Consider the following 14,606-nt stretch of genomic DNA (forward strand, 5'->3'; position numbering starts at 1 on the left):
GACCTATTCAGCGGACTCCAGTGGGCCCTAAATTTGACTCTCAAAATGGCGGCGAGTGGATGTAGCAGTCTTCTCTATATCGTGCTTGTCACCAAGCTTTTGCTTATCTCGCAATTTTCAATCTTCGATAAGAATGATTAAAACACTTTCTGAAAATGTAAACAAATTTTGACGTTTGGCCTTCCTCATGACGTCACACGCTGTCTGGCCTTGGCCTTGTGTTCTAAAAATCTAGATGGCAATACCAGTGGCCGCACTCACGCACGAGAACATTCTTCTACCTTTGAACACCGTTTATCTTGCGTTCACATTTTATTTTTTATCGTATAAAGTTATCATGATATGCAAGTACGATCTTTTGCAGTTTATTCTCAAAGTAATGATAAACGTAAACAATATTTTTTTATAAAAAATAAAAGAAAAGGACGGCTCCCATAAGCTGCCCAAAATTGCCATGCATTTTTCGGGGCAAGACACGTTTTCCGGGAACTCTATTCATGTGACACAAAAAGTAAATATATGGCATTGAACACAATCTCCTTCGCTATCGTCGCAGGGAGGCTTTTTTTGATAAGTGCAAAATTTTCAAAATGGTGGCGATTTAAAAGAAAAATTGCGATTCTTGCTACATTTCTTTGGATAAAAGAATGGATTAAAAATGCACAAATGAATTTATCGAAAAAAACTTCCGTATGACGGTAGCCACTTGTTTTCTGCATATATAGACCAAATACGAGCTTAATTGGTCCAATATGGTGCTCAGAATGCGTATCGCAGATTTTAAAAAGGCAATTTCGAGAAAAAGGTGTTCTAAGTTTTGCAATAGAATTACTTGAAGGTAGTTATTGGCAACTTCGGACCCTTCAAAAGTACTGAAAATGAATTCATCGCGGAAAATCCTTCTATAGGGTGAATTCTACATGACTCTAGATTAGAGATGGACAAAAAAAAATCGTTTTTTTTTTAACCGACAAAGGTAGAAGACCCCTTTAATTTGTGGGGAAACTAATTTTAACAGTACGGTTGCGGTCAATAAAATCTGAGCACTGATTTGACATTCCATGACTTTTTCATGAAATTTGGTAAATCAGGCTTTCACCTCAAGTCACATTACCCTAGAGACCGCACCTACGCATACACAAATACCACGTGTTAATTCACACCTTCCGTGAACTTAATAAATAACATGTTTATGGTAGAAAGATAAGAACATTGTAAGAGAATGCAACAAAAAAAAAAATATATATAAAAACTAATATTTTGTAGCAGCCCCATTTTTGTCTATTACATTAGGTCAATCTTCTCGGCATTGATGCTACTAAAACCTCGGTATAGTTTGGAGTTAATTCGTTTCACACTTCTTGAATTTTTTCCCTATAACTCTTCGACGTTTCCTTATCATTAAACCCAAAATATTTTCGATAGGGTTCAAGTCCGAACTGCGCGAAGGCCAAGGCAGAACTCGTATTCCTACCTGCTCCATCCAATATGAGATAATTCTAGCTGTATGAATAGGATAATTGTGCTGATAAATAAAATGATTTTGGGGAAAGACCGCATTCACTGATGACAGCATGATATTCTCCAGGGTATGAAGATAGACCTTTGCATTATTTCTGCCTATTATATGCGTTAAAACTTCAGGTCCTTGGGCACTAATCCAGCCCCAGACATTTACAGAAAAGCGACCGTTTACTACTACTTTTTGAGTATAACTTTCATCAAAACGAGAATTTGGTGGTCTATAAACTCTAACACGACCCTTATTGCACGATTGAAAAATCTTCTCGTTTGTGAAAACAACATTCTGCCAAAAATCTAATGGTTCTAGGGAATATTCCAACGCGAATCCTACTATCCTACTCTGTGTTCTTTTGTTGATTCAAAAAAGGTTTTTTGACTGCAGGATGATTTCGCAGTTCCGATCCTTCCTTGACACGACGCCTTGCTGTTCGAAGAGAACCTGGGAAATTTGTTTCATTGTGTGCCTCGGTAACAGAATTGAACGGGTTTTCTCGTAGAACTTGAATCAAATTAACGTCGTCAATCTCTGTAGAGATTCTAGGCCTGCCACTACCGACTTGCCTTTCAAACGATTGGCGTTCATTCCACATTTTCTTATTGTGCACAGTGCTCCTGGCTATGTTGAACCTGACTGCTACCCTCCTTTCTAACCAACCTTCTTCCAGCAATGTAACAACCCTTACTTTTTCTGCAAGAGATAAATGTGGCATTTTTTTTTTCGTTGACGTTTACATCAACATGACAGTTTTCCAGGTGACTACCCGTACTTGAGCAACAATCTAAACCATATTTACAGTAGGAAAATGTGCTGCTCAGATTTTATTGACCGCAACCGTACCTACTACAGAGTGATCAACAAGGACTGAAGCTGTTGGCAACAATGACAACATGATGAAAATTTCAGTGAAATTGGTAGCATTACATTTTCAGTTGTCAATTTTGACGGGCAAATTCAAACTTCAAAATCAAGCGTCATTTTTGTATCAATTTATTTATTAAAATGGTTTTTACACTAGAACAAGACATTTTTATTGGTGTGGCGTACTTTCGGACTGGAAATTTTGATGCTGCTAACGGTTGGTAGTATTCCATGGAGCACGGATGATGAATTTCACCTATTTCAACAAATGTTCCCCGAGCCAGTTGTTATATACCTTAGTTGCGTTTAGGCAGCATTGCACGAGATTGGTGCAACGTTACCTACAAACCAGTGATGGAACAAGGCAAAAGCTACTGGTAGAACCTCATCTACACTTAAAGTTGACTCAAGTTGCAAAAAACCACTTGTCATTTGCAACAGCGTTTTTTCAATATTTTTAAACCAAATAAAGGCACAAAGGTACCAGAAACTCATAGTTTGGATTGAATATTTTCCATATAAGTACAGTTTTAAAGGAATTTCAAATGACTGATGCCATTAAAGTGCTGTTGCAAAGGCAAAGTGGTTTTTTGCAACTTGAGTCAATATTACAGAAGATGCAGTCGAGAATGTTCGAGGTAGAATGGAACAAAACCCTCGAAAGTTAGTGCGAAAGCTTTCACTCCAAACAGGTGTGATTCTTATCTAAAACACACGCATCCAAAGTTCTTTGTTGGGCACGTTTAATGCAGGGTCTAATAATTCTTACCATTAAAAATCCCGTCATTCCTTTTCCTTACTGTACAAGCTTGAAGCTTGTCATCTCATATGGAAGTTGCCTAACCATTTTAAAGAAGAAATTAAAGTTCCACCCTTACAAATTTTCCCGGATCCAATCCCTGCAACATGTTTCTGTTTCTCAGAAGGGGCATGCGGGCACGGCCTGTCGCTTTTATGAATATCGAAACAGTGGGCCATTTAATTAAGTACGGCTAATTACTTTTTATACTGTTTTTGGTCGTTTTGTACGTATCGTGTTTTAAAACTACCAACTCGTAACATAACCTAAATTTTTTGACATTCACAAATTGCAGCGGGTGCCAACACTGACGCACAAAAAATTTTCATACTTTGGGAATATTTTGCTGTCATTTGCTGCCAACAGCTTCAGTCCTTGTTGATCACGCTGTATAAAAACTAATAAGTAGGACTAATTTACGTTTTATCCTATTTTTCATCAAAACCACACCTCTTATCATAAAATATTATGAAATCAGGGAAGTCAAAGGCAATAGCTATTTATGTAACCAGTTAGGAAATGCGTTATTTTGTGTAACGAGTGGAATATTTGCGGGACGAGCGCAGCGAGATCCCGCAAAATCACACGAGTTACACAAAATTGCATTTCCTAACGTGTTACATACAAGATTTTTTCTAATTTTGACAATTTTGACGAAGTAATGAATTTCATTAATAATAAATTATTATTGTGTTAAAATATCAAGTAGGTAAGTAGGCACGGTTATTTTGCTTAAAAACAAAAAATATGACAGTGTCAAATTGATGATACAATAAATTTTTCCTAACCAGTTAGGAAAGATTTTACTTTTCGTAACCAGTTACGAAAAGTGTAACGTTTCCCAACGTCAATTAATTTTGAAAAGTGTCACTTTATATGTCAAAATTAGGAAAAATTAATTATATCAGTTATATTAGTTTATTATTGTCTGACAACCTTTTCTCTCCCAGTACAAAATAATCCTCCTTGGGAGATAAAGGGACAGATCGGATGGAATACAGATTAAGCTTACAATTATGTTTTAGCTTAGATAACAATCATTGTGTTTTATTATTGTTGACAATAGAAAAACCTAATGTCCGGGACATCCTGTTGAATTGGTACAGGTTGTAGCTTTGTAACAGTTGGTTGAGTCAGTACATGTTGCGGCTTCAAAACAGTCTTTGGAATTAGTACACGTCCTGGCTGTATTACATTTTGTAGATCCAGTACATGTTGCGGCCTTGACACAATTTTGAGAATTGGTACACGTTGTTGCATTTGGACAGTTTCCACAACCAGTGCATGCTTGTGTACAACTAGTACAATCAGCACCCCCAGTGCACTGGCAATTATACTCGGCACACAAACACATTACTATAACTGCTATTACTAACCAGTTTTTTGTAAAAGCACACGTTTTGAATGCCATAGTTTTTTTGTATTATTGCTATTTATCTTGCGGTTTACTTCGATCGACTGCTGAATTCTGCTCCACGCTCTACTATATAGGTACCTTATTTAATTATTTTGTTGACACAATAATTACAATAACATGTTGCTGTGTTAGGAGAAAAGATTTCCGGTTTCATTTTGGGGAATAACAAATTACCTGCGTCATGTGAATAAAACAATGACTCATTTAATGTAGATTTTAAGCTACAGGGTGATTTACGAATAGTGTCTGATTTATTTACAAAAATATAATTATTTTGGCACATTTGATTGACACTATTGTTTCATTTTTCTTAAATAAAAAATAAAATAAAAAAAAATTTATTCAAATTGAAAAACACCGAAGTAGTCTATGAGAGAGTAATTTATGTTGCAGGAATAAAGGCGCTAAATCAGACACTATTCGTGAATCACCTTGTATATGAGGTAAGTTTGTTTAATAAACTTTCCACTAACTGGTATTTTGCAGTTTATAATAACTGTAAGAGGAGGGAAAACTTTGAACATACTCGTAATATGTTATGCATGTTATTAGAAGAGTAACTTAATTCTAGATAATCCTATAAAACGGCCTTGCCGAGAAATCTATTTTTAGACTAGCAATTATAATAACTTTGTTTTTCGAATTTGCGTCTCTAATAAGTCTATTATTGTATACTTCGTTTTTGAGTTCGATGCCGATAAGACGTAAAACCGAGTTGTCATAAATCAATTATAATAATCACCACTTAACATACGCAGCAGCAAATTTCTTTTGTTAGGAAGATACTTGCGCTTGGCTCACGTTAACAAATTGGTCATCCTCGTTCTGAAAGCTGTGTGCGGGCGTAAGAGTGAGAAGGCATAATGTTTGGACGATGCTAGGTAACGGATAGTAACTATTTTAGAGAAGGAAATCCAAAAAGTTGAATTGTAACATTTTAATACCAGTAGAATGGCCTAGGAAAAATGATAATCTCTTTCTGCTTATTTTTAATTATTCACGAAATGTTTTGGACGCACAGCGCTGCGATCATTTTATCGCTCAGAGGCATCGGTCTACAAACAGAGTATATTCAAGTTGGAGTCGTTTATGCCACGAGTGTTTTAATAGATCTCTAAGAAAATTTGTATCAATATTTCAGTGTATTATTGTCATTTACACCAAAGAACTTCCAATATTAACGTTCAAACTCTACTTTTTAACATCTGTTGCAGATGTAGTTGCATCTGTTACCTTGAATTACCAATCAATACAAAATTCCCTAGAATTTGAGAGTTTAATTTTTTTATTTAAAAATTAAAAAAGGGTGCAAATGCGAAAAAATAACAAAAAACTCGTCCCATTGAAAACTTCCCTACGGCTCGTTTTCTACACCTGGGACACCTGCGCCAAATCAACCCTTATAAAACTTGTTCTTTAATATACTATTTTCGGATGTTATTGTTTTACGTTGTTGACTGATAAACTTTATTATTAGCATTGTTTCAGTACACTTACTTCAGACAGTAAATATTGACAATACTAAGCTTAAATGGACAAGCTCTTATTAACATATTTGAAAATTCATCATAATCATATGAAACCGCTTTGTTATCTTTCTTTATCAAAATGTATTCTTTGACATTCTTCATTATTTTGAAACAAGTGCTAAGCTAAAACCATTATCTTTTTCATCAAAATTGTTACTAGATTCTCCTTTTTTTTAAATCTAGCATTATGATTATGTTGGAACGGTGTACTAGAAAATGAAATAAGTATATCTGGTTTTTTGTTATTATATTCAAACTTTAAATTTGAAACAGACTGCCATTAATCAGGAGCTTCTTGTATTATTTCTTTCAATTCATTTGTGTGTAATGAAAAATTCAATTGTATTCCATTTATTATTAATTATTATGAATTCTGTAAGTATGTTGTTGGATTATTTTTAACACCACATCTAGGATTACTAATCAAATCAAGTGTTTCTTTTTATAAATGGAGAACACATAGTTAACTAAAGTTTCCCAGTAAGACACTAATGTTTTGAATACCAAATTTGTTAAATTAATACCACCTTGTAATTTAGATTCATTTCCACCGCAGAAACAAAACAGATGTCAGTGTGAAAAATCAACAGAAAAAAAAAGTAAAACTAGTGTCCATTTTTTTAAACAATTGTCAAAATGTTATAATGTTGATACGAGCCACTAGTTATTTGATGGTTTTTAGGTTGGCAACGTAAAATGTCAATGGCCGGTATGTCAGCCATTTTGATGTGAAGGGGCTTTCGCTACTGAAGCCACAATTTCTTTTAAATTTAAAGTAAAAAGTAAAATGAGTTTCTGAAAGAAAGGATCTGGAAAAATTGGCTATGATTAGATTATGTGAAGAAATGCAGAGAGAAAAACCAACCATGTTAATGAAAGAAATTGCACATATACCTACAACGTGTTTCACGTAAGGGTACGAGCCTGGTGAAATTTAAACGCAACACAAAATACATTTGACAATGGGAACTAGATTAATTAAAAATTATAAATTGGTGTGTTGGACATTATGATTATTATTATTGTTGACGGCTAACAGGCTTGACGCCCAATTAGAAGCCCTGCCAAAAAGAAAATGATACACAAAACACAATCACAACACAACAACCATTACACAGAGAGCATCCCAACATGCCTAACTAACACAATCGCTGGGAAATCTAAAAAAAATTCAATGATGTCCAAACTACTTTTTGTCAAAATATGATTTATTGCACCTAGTTACTCATAAAAATTGAATATTGTGTTGCATTTTGAGTTCATCAGGATCGTACTCTTACGTGAAACACGTTGTATACAGGGTGTTATTAAAAGTTGTACAGATATTTTAACCACTAGCTACTGGCTTCATGTAGAACTCGGAAAAAATATCTAAAAAATTCTATGTCGAAAAATAAAATGACATTTATTTTTTGAGCTACTTTTTTTTAATTGCTTTTAGTCTTCTACATTGTCAAACAAACTTGTAGGAAAATTTCGGCACATTTTAAAGATATACCATGTATATCATGTTTTATAAAATATACAGTGCAACTTAAAAAAACAAAGTTAGCTGCGGTCTGTCAAAAAATATAATGTTAAAAAAAGTAATAGCATGTCGGGCTATAGTGTTTCTAAAACGATTTTGTTTGATGTATCATTTGTTAAAATCGGATAATAAATAAGGAAGTTATAGCACCAAAGGTTTTTCATAATACACCCGGTATTAGGACCCATTAAATAAATTTCCATTTTTCTGTTTAGCTGTATATGTTTAATTGCATTTTTTTTTGTCTTTTGTATAAAACTTGCTTACACCTGAAAGGTTTCTGATATTTGAAAATTACTGACCTAACCTTAAATCTAATCGAGGCAGATTTTACGATACAAATGTACCGAATCCAAAGGTTTTAGGGTGGTACAGTCTGTACAGCCTGGTATTTGAGGGAATTTTGACATTGAAGTATGTAAAACTATATTATGACGAATTCTAGGTCACACATTTCTCGTTTGTTAATAATTTACTTAATATACTCGTACATATTTTTTATATTTTCGACTTGGCATCTGGACTGGTCTTGCCAGACTTTGCAATTAATATCATAGCGATTTTTCGTAACAGTTCTTCTTCTTCCACAAGATTCAATTTAAACTTGTCATCATTTACTTTATAACGAACTGTCGATATACCTCTCTCCTTTAAATTTATAGTTACGCATATAATTACCCATTTACCTACTTTAATTTCGCTTTGAGCACTAAGCTGACAAAATCACTCCAGAGACAAAGTCTAAGCTTAATTGTATCAAAGCTTTCTAGGATAACTCTCTTGCCATACACGAAACAAAAATTTTTTAAATTTCCATTTTATTTTTAAGCTCTTTGGTTTTAGTAACTCTGGTAATTCGATTATATTGTGTACTGATTTTATTGTCTTTCCTAAATTTTCTAAAATATCATTTAGGTAGTCTATCTGAATTAATCTTTTTGGACGTCTTATACTTTAATGTAATTTTTTTTTTATTTTACCTATGTGTGTCATAACAATAACTCTTTGGACCTGTTGATACCCAGTCAATAATCCATACATTCTTATCTAATTCATCGATCCGATCTCCCAATAAACATTCTGTTTTGACAGTACTTTTGCCATCGTCCTTATACGAGTACGAGTATACGATGCAATCTGTGTCATTCATAGATCCAATCTCCTAATAAACACCTGTTTGTTTTAACACTACTTTGCCTGCACAGGCTGATTCACATAACTTTCCGAGCCCGATGAAGTTTAAAGGCAGCCAGTAATAAGTTTTTCATTCATAACTTGGCTTTTGTATGGTCTGGATATCCCTCTCAAAAATCTCAATTATAGAAATTTGAAAATGGCAGTAATTGACGTTTTTGTTTTTTAAGACTGATACCATAATACAGGGTGTTTTTGAAATGCGTGCACAAATTTTAACCACGAGCTATTGGCTTCATGTAGAACTCGGGAAAAAATATCAAAAAAATTCCATGTCAAAAAATAAAATAACATTTATTTTTCGAGCTACATTTTTTTTAATTGCTTTTAGTCTTCTACGTTGTCAAACAACCTCGTAGGTAAAATTTAGGCACATTTTAAAAATACAGCCTGTATATCATATTTTATAAAACGTACACCAATGCGGTTTCCTTGTTTTAAAGCATATTTCTTATAGGTTACTTCGCATTGGAGAATTGGCGATAAATGTCATTTTATTTTTTGACATGGGATTTTTAAAATATTTTCTACATGAAGACAGTAGCTCGTGGATAAAATTTGTTCACGCATTTCAAAAACACTCTGTATATCAATATCATATCTGTATTAGCCGACTGATGGAAACAGGCGAAACACCTGAAAAGTGACAGCTCATGAATATCGAACAACGTTCGGAGGGTCACTCCCTACTGGTTACTTAACATGACTCAAATGAATAAGCTATCTGAATCTCTTGAAACTATTAGTGTTTGTGAATTTGTCACAAAGAATTATGTGAATGTCAGCATCTCTCGTATATTCTATTCGAGATATTCGGATTTGTCATGAAGATATTTCCATAAAAATAATAAATAAATCAATCTAAAACGAATTTTACCTTCCCATCGTTGGTCTAAAGTGTGGTCGCTGAATAGATGGTGTAATAAAAAAAAGGGATGTGGCGTTAGTTGCGCAGAACGATATACGCCGAAGCTTGTTTCACAATGGGGCAAGTTCTTTGCCATTTGTCCTTCTCATAATAATATGATGTAAGCTGATAGACTGAGAAAAATATTGTATTCATTGACCTGCCCATCTTCTCCAAACATGAACACGTGGTCAAACTGCCGAAGTGAGTTTAAAATTAATGAGATGTTTGGGTAAAGTGAAAGGTTTCATTTTCCTTGATGAAGATGCCCAAATTCACACAGTTTTTTCAAGGTTTGGGAATATACCTTGACTGTAGAGTTTCAATTGCAAAAAACGAAACGCAGTTAGCTTAAATATTCAAAACTTTTATCTACTACTACTTTACTTTATTTTACCCTACGGGCTTTAAAGGATTCCTATACTTTACACAGTTCTAAATAAACTTACAATTCCAAAATCATTCTTTTTCTTTTTTTTAAATTAACCTACATTTTCTTCTATTCCCCACCCCTCTCCTTCTCTATCCTTTCCCTCCTCTTCCATACCTCTTTCATCCATCCTATCTCTCTTCCGTCTTCGTTCAGTATTTCTCCCCGTTCCTTTTCCTCCCTTTCTCTCATTTCACCGCATCCTCTCCACATGTGCTCGATCGTCTCTCTCTCCTCACGGCACATCCTGCACATTCTTTCCTCCTCCTCCATCCAGTACTTGTTTTCTCTCTCTTCGTTCCCACATCTAAATCTTGCCATCATTTTCCTTTCTTTCGTGCTCTCTCTCCCCAGATACACCGGAACATCCTCTGTCACGCACCTTTCATACTCCCTGTTGTACCTCGCTTCTCTGATTCTCTCCCTTCTCTCCTGCTTGTCCGTATCTCTGTCCCTCTCGCTCAGCTCCGCACACATCCATCTTCCTTCCGCTCTCATTCTTTCCACTTCCTCGCTGGCATACCCGTTCCTCCTACAGTACTTCTCTCTCTCCTTCTCATCCGCGTTCTTTTTCTTTTCTCTATAGCACTCAGTCAGTATCCTGCATTCTTCCCTTCCGCCCATTCTGTCCTCGAACTTTGCCGCTCTCTTTCCCGCTTTTACTCTCAGCTTGCTCCTCTTGCACTCTTCCCTCACTATGTACCCTGGTGTTTCTCTGTCCACTCCTAGCACCCATCTCAAATATTTCTCTTGCACCCTCTCCACCTCCTCCCGTTCCTTCCATCCCCATATCTCTGCTCCGTACATCAGCACGCTCTCCACCATGCTCTCGAACATCATCATTCTCCTCCCGAACTCGCCTCCCCACATTCTCTCTCCTATTCCCCACACACATCCAACTACCTTGTTCGCCTTCCTCACTACCTCTCTCACTTGCGCCCTGACTGTGGCTCTCTCGTTGAAGGTGTAGCCCAGGTACTTAAACTCGCTCACTCTTTCTATCTTGTTTTCTTCCCACTTCCACTCGCTCTCCTCATTCTTCCTCTTTCTCTTGCTGAACACCATCATTTTCGTCTTCTCTACATTCACTTCCAGCTTTTTCTTTCTCACATACTTTTCCAGGTTCCTCATCATTTCTTTCATCTCTCTCTCACTCTTTGCCACAATCACCATGTCGTCCGCAAACGCCAGGCTCCATACTTTCTCCCTACCCACTACAACCCCCCCCGCCTACGCTTTCTTCAACATTTCGTCCACATCCGCTACATATATCGTGAACAGCAGGGGACTGAGCGGGCAGCCCTGTCTCACTCCCTTTGTTGTCTCAAACCATTCGCCCTCTTTCTCTCCCACCTTCACCTTATTCCTCGTTCTCGCATATATCTCCTCGACCTTCCACACCAGCCATTCACTTATTCCTCTTTCTCTCATACATTCAAACATTTTCACTCTGTCAACCTTGTCGAACGCCGCCTTGAAGTCTATGAACAATGCGTACATCCTTCCCCCTTTCTTCCTCAATTCGTTCCTTGCTAAATGATCCAGGATGTACACATTGTCCGCAGTACCCCTTCCCTTTCTGAACCCTGCCTGACTATCCGGCAACACTCCCTTTTCCTCGATTTCCCTCTTCATCCTTTCGCTCAAAACAGACGCATACAACTTATACCCCGTGTTCAGGAGAGTTATTCCTCGGTAGTTTTCCGCTCTATTTTTCTCGCCTTTTTTAAAAATTGGGCAGATTACGCCTTCTCTCCAGTCCTCCGGGAATCCCTCTCCTCTCCATACCCCATTCATCAGTTCCACCATTCTCTCTACCATTCTTTCAGTCCCATACATCCACGCTTCATTTTGCACCCCGTCCCATCCCGGTGCCTTTCTCTTTTTCAAGTATCTTATGTGTCTTCCTACCTCCTCCGCTGTGATTTCTGTTTCCTCCATCACCGTCTGCTTCTCTTTCCTTTGTGTTCCCACCTTTCCTTCTTCTTTCCTCCCTTCCAGCAGTTTCACGAAGTACTCTTCCCATTCTTGTATTGTTATTTTCTCGCTCACAGGTTCTTTTTTCTTCCTCTCTCTGTTTATGTATTTCCACACCTCCCTCTCTATTCTTATTTCTTTTATCTCTTTCTCCTCCCTTTCCCTCTTCTGCTTCTTCTTCTCTCTACATCTCTCTCTGTATCTTCTTTTCGCTTCTAGGAATCTGCTTCTGTCAATTTTGTTCCTCCTCCATCCTCTCAACGCCTTTACCACTTCCCTCTTTGCTTGCTCACATTCTCTGTCCCACCATCCATTTTTCTTTCCTGCCCCTTTCGCTCCCCTTACTATCACCTCCTTTTTCTTCGTCGCTTTTTCGATTACTTCCTTTAGCTCTGTCACCATCTTCTCTATTTCCTGCTCCTTGAATGTTGCTTCCTCCAGTCTCCTCCTGTACTCTCTCACTCCATGTTCACTCCACACTTTTACTATCACCTTCTTCTCCTCCTCTCTCATTTCTCCCTTTTCCTTTTCTTCTTGGTTCGTTCCCTCTATGGTAATTTCTAGAGGGAGATGGTCGGAGTCCACTCTTTCTCCCACTTTGAACTCTTTCACTCTCTCCCATGCTGCCTCATTTACTATTGCGTAGTCTATGACTGTTTCCCCCCTGCTGCCTACGTATGTCACTTCCCCTTCCTCATCCCCTCGTTTATTCCCGTTCAGCACTTCCCATCCATTCTCTTCTATCCACTCTCCTTCCCCTCTGCATTTTCCACTTTGTCTTTCGTTTTTCTTCTCCCATCCCCTTTCTCTTCTTCCCAATTTCTGGCTCCTCTCTCTCCAATTCTCCCGTTAAAATCACCCCTAACAGCATGCATTCTTCCCTGTCCATCTTCATTGTGTTCTCGACCCGTCTTGTTGTTTTCCTCATCTCCTTGCTATATACTGTTACTATTTTCCACCATTCGTTATCTATATGAACGTTTCTTTCCATGTATCCCTCTTCTTCCCCCTTTTCTTTTTGTTTCTCTTCAATTCCAACTTCACCCCTGTTATTATTCCCCCTGCAGCTCTTCCTCTTTTTCTTTCTCTTTTTGCCCATTGTCCTTCCCATTTATATTCTTTCGGTAGCGTCCTTTCTACTTTTTCCCAGCTCTGTTTCTCCACCCAAGTCTCCACCAGTCCCACTACCTCGAATTGTCGTACATAGTCCCAAAATTCATCCCCTCTTTTTCTTAATCCCGCTACGTTCCAATATAATACTTTTGCTCCTTTCCTCCCTTTCGTACCTTGTTTCTCTTGTTCCCCTTTGTGCTTTCCTTCCGTTTCCCCTTTTTTTTGTCCATCTACCCTTTTCTTTATCCTTTGTCCATTTCCGTTGTCTCCCTTTCCTCCATCTCCTCTTCCTACATCTACTGAAAAACCTCCAGTCTCCCCTTTTCTTCATTCCATCTCATCTGCACCCCCTCTATGGCTATTTTCATGTACCCAACTTTTAGATCTTTCCCTTGTCTCCTTTCTTCGTATTTTTTTCTGTATTTCCCTTTCCTTCTTTGTGAGGTCGTTGTCAATAAATATTTTCTCTGTCGCCCTATTTCCTCTCAATTTTCCTTTCTGCTTCATTACCTTCTCTTTCCCACTCCACTCTTCCATTTGCACTAGTATTTGGTCCTTGTTTATGTTGTAGCAACCTTTAACTTTCGCTTCCCCTATGTTTTCTTTTATAAACTTTTCTACTTCCTCTCTGCTCTGCTGCTTGCTACTTCCCTCACTTCTCCATCCCGTTATCACTATGTTATTTTTCCTTCTTCTTCTTTCTTCATTCTCCATCTTCGTTTCCAGCCACGCTACTCTCTCAGACATGCTGTTTTTCTCCTCCTCCCATTTCTTTTCTTTATTCTTAAATTCTTCCCTTAGTTGTTCTATTTCTCTCTTGACATCTTGATTCTCTTTTCTCAGCTCCTTTATTTCCTCTGTAATTTCCCTTTTCACTTCCTCCAGCTTTTCCAATATCTTTTCCATTTCCCTGCCTAATTTCTTCTCCACTTCCGGTGACCTTGCGGTTTTTTTTACTTGTCCCAAATACCTCTTCCTCCTCCTCCTCTTCTTGTCTTCCTGACTTTCCTTTTCCCGTTCTTTTCCTTTTTTTCTTGTCTTCCTGGGACGCCTCCCCCCTTCCTTGGCTAAAAGAACGGTTTCTGCTTCCCTCGCTCATAGGCTTGCTCTTTACCTCCTAGATGTCGCCGTTTTCCGTTTGTTTAACCTTCTCTTCTTGGGTATTTCCTTCCTAGTTTATAGAAGTGACGTTTTTAAAAATATTTCTAGAGAAAAGTGGTGCCTCAAAACAGCGATCTCTGTAATTGTTGCCTCATTTTAATTACAAATGAGGAAGGTAAACTACAAAATTTCGATTCGGAACGTTTTTAGTGTAATTTTAGAATTTTG

General features: G+C 37.2%; 2 long non-coding RNA genes across 2 annotated transcripts in view; both read right to left on the reverse strand.

Moving 5' to 3' along the window:
* Positions 1–14,606, reverse strand: part of LOC138139236 (uncharacterized) — a 355,934-nt gene that overhangs the window by 261,483 nt on the left and 79,845 nt on the right. The gene's annotated exons all lie outside the window — the stretch shown is intronic.
* Positions 2,497–3,582, reverse strand: LOC138139221 (uncharacterized). Its single transcript, XR_011162240.1, has 3 exons — positions 3,153–3,582; positions 2,996–3,088; positions 2,497–2,724 (listed from the first exon to the last, which is right to left on the reverse strand). It is a non-coding gene; the product is annotated as an uncharacterized lncRNA (long non-coding RNA).

The sequence above is a fragment of the Tenebrio molitor genome, chromosome 9 (genome assembly GCF_963966145.1).
Source record: "Tenebrio molitor chromosome 9, icTenMoli1.1, whole genome shotgun sequence".
NCBI classification, from domain to species: Eukaryota; Metazoa; Arthropoda; class Insecta; order Coleoptera; family Tenebrionidae; genus Tenebrio; species Tenebrio molitor.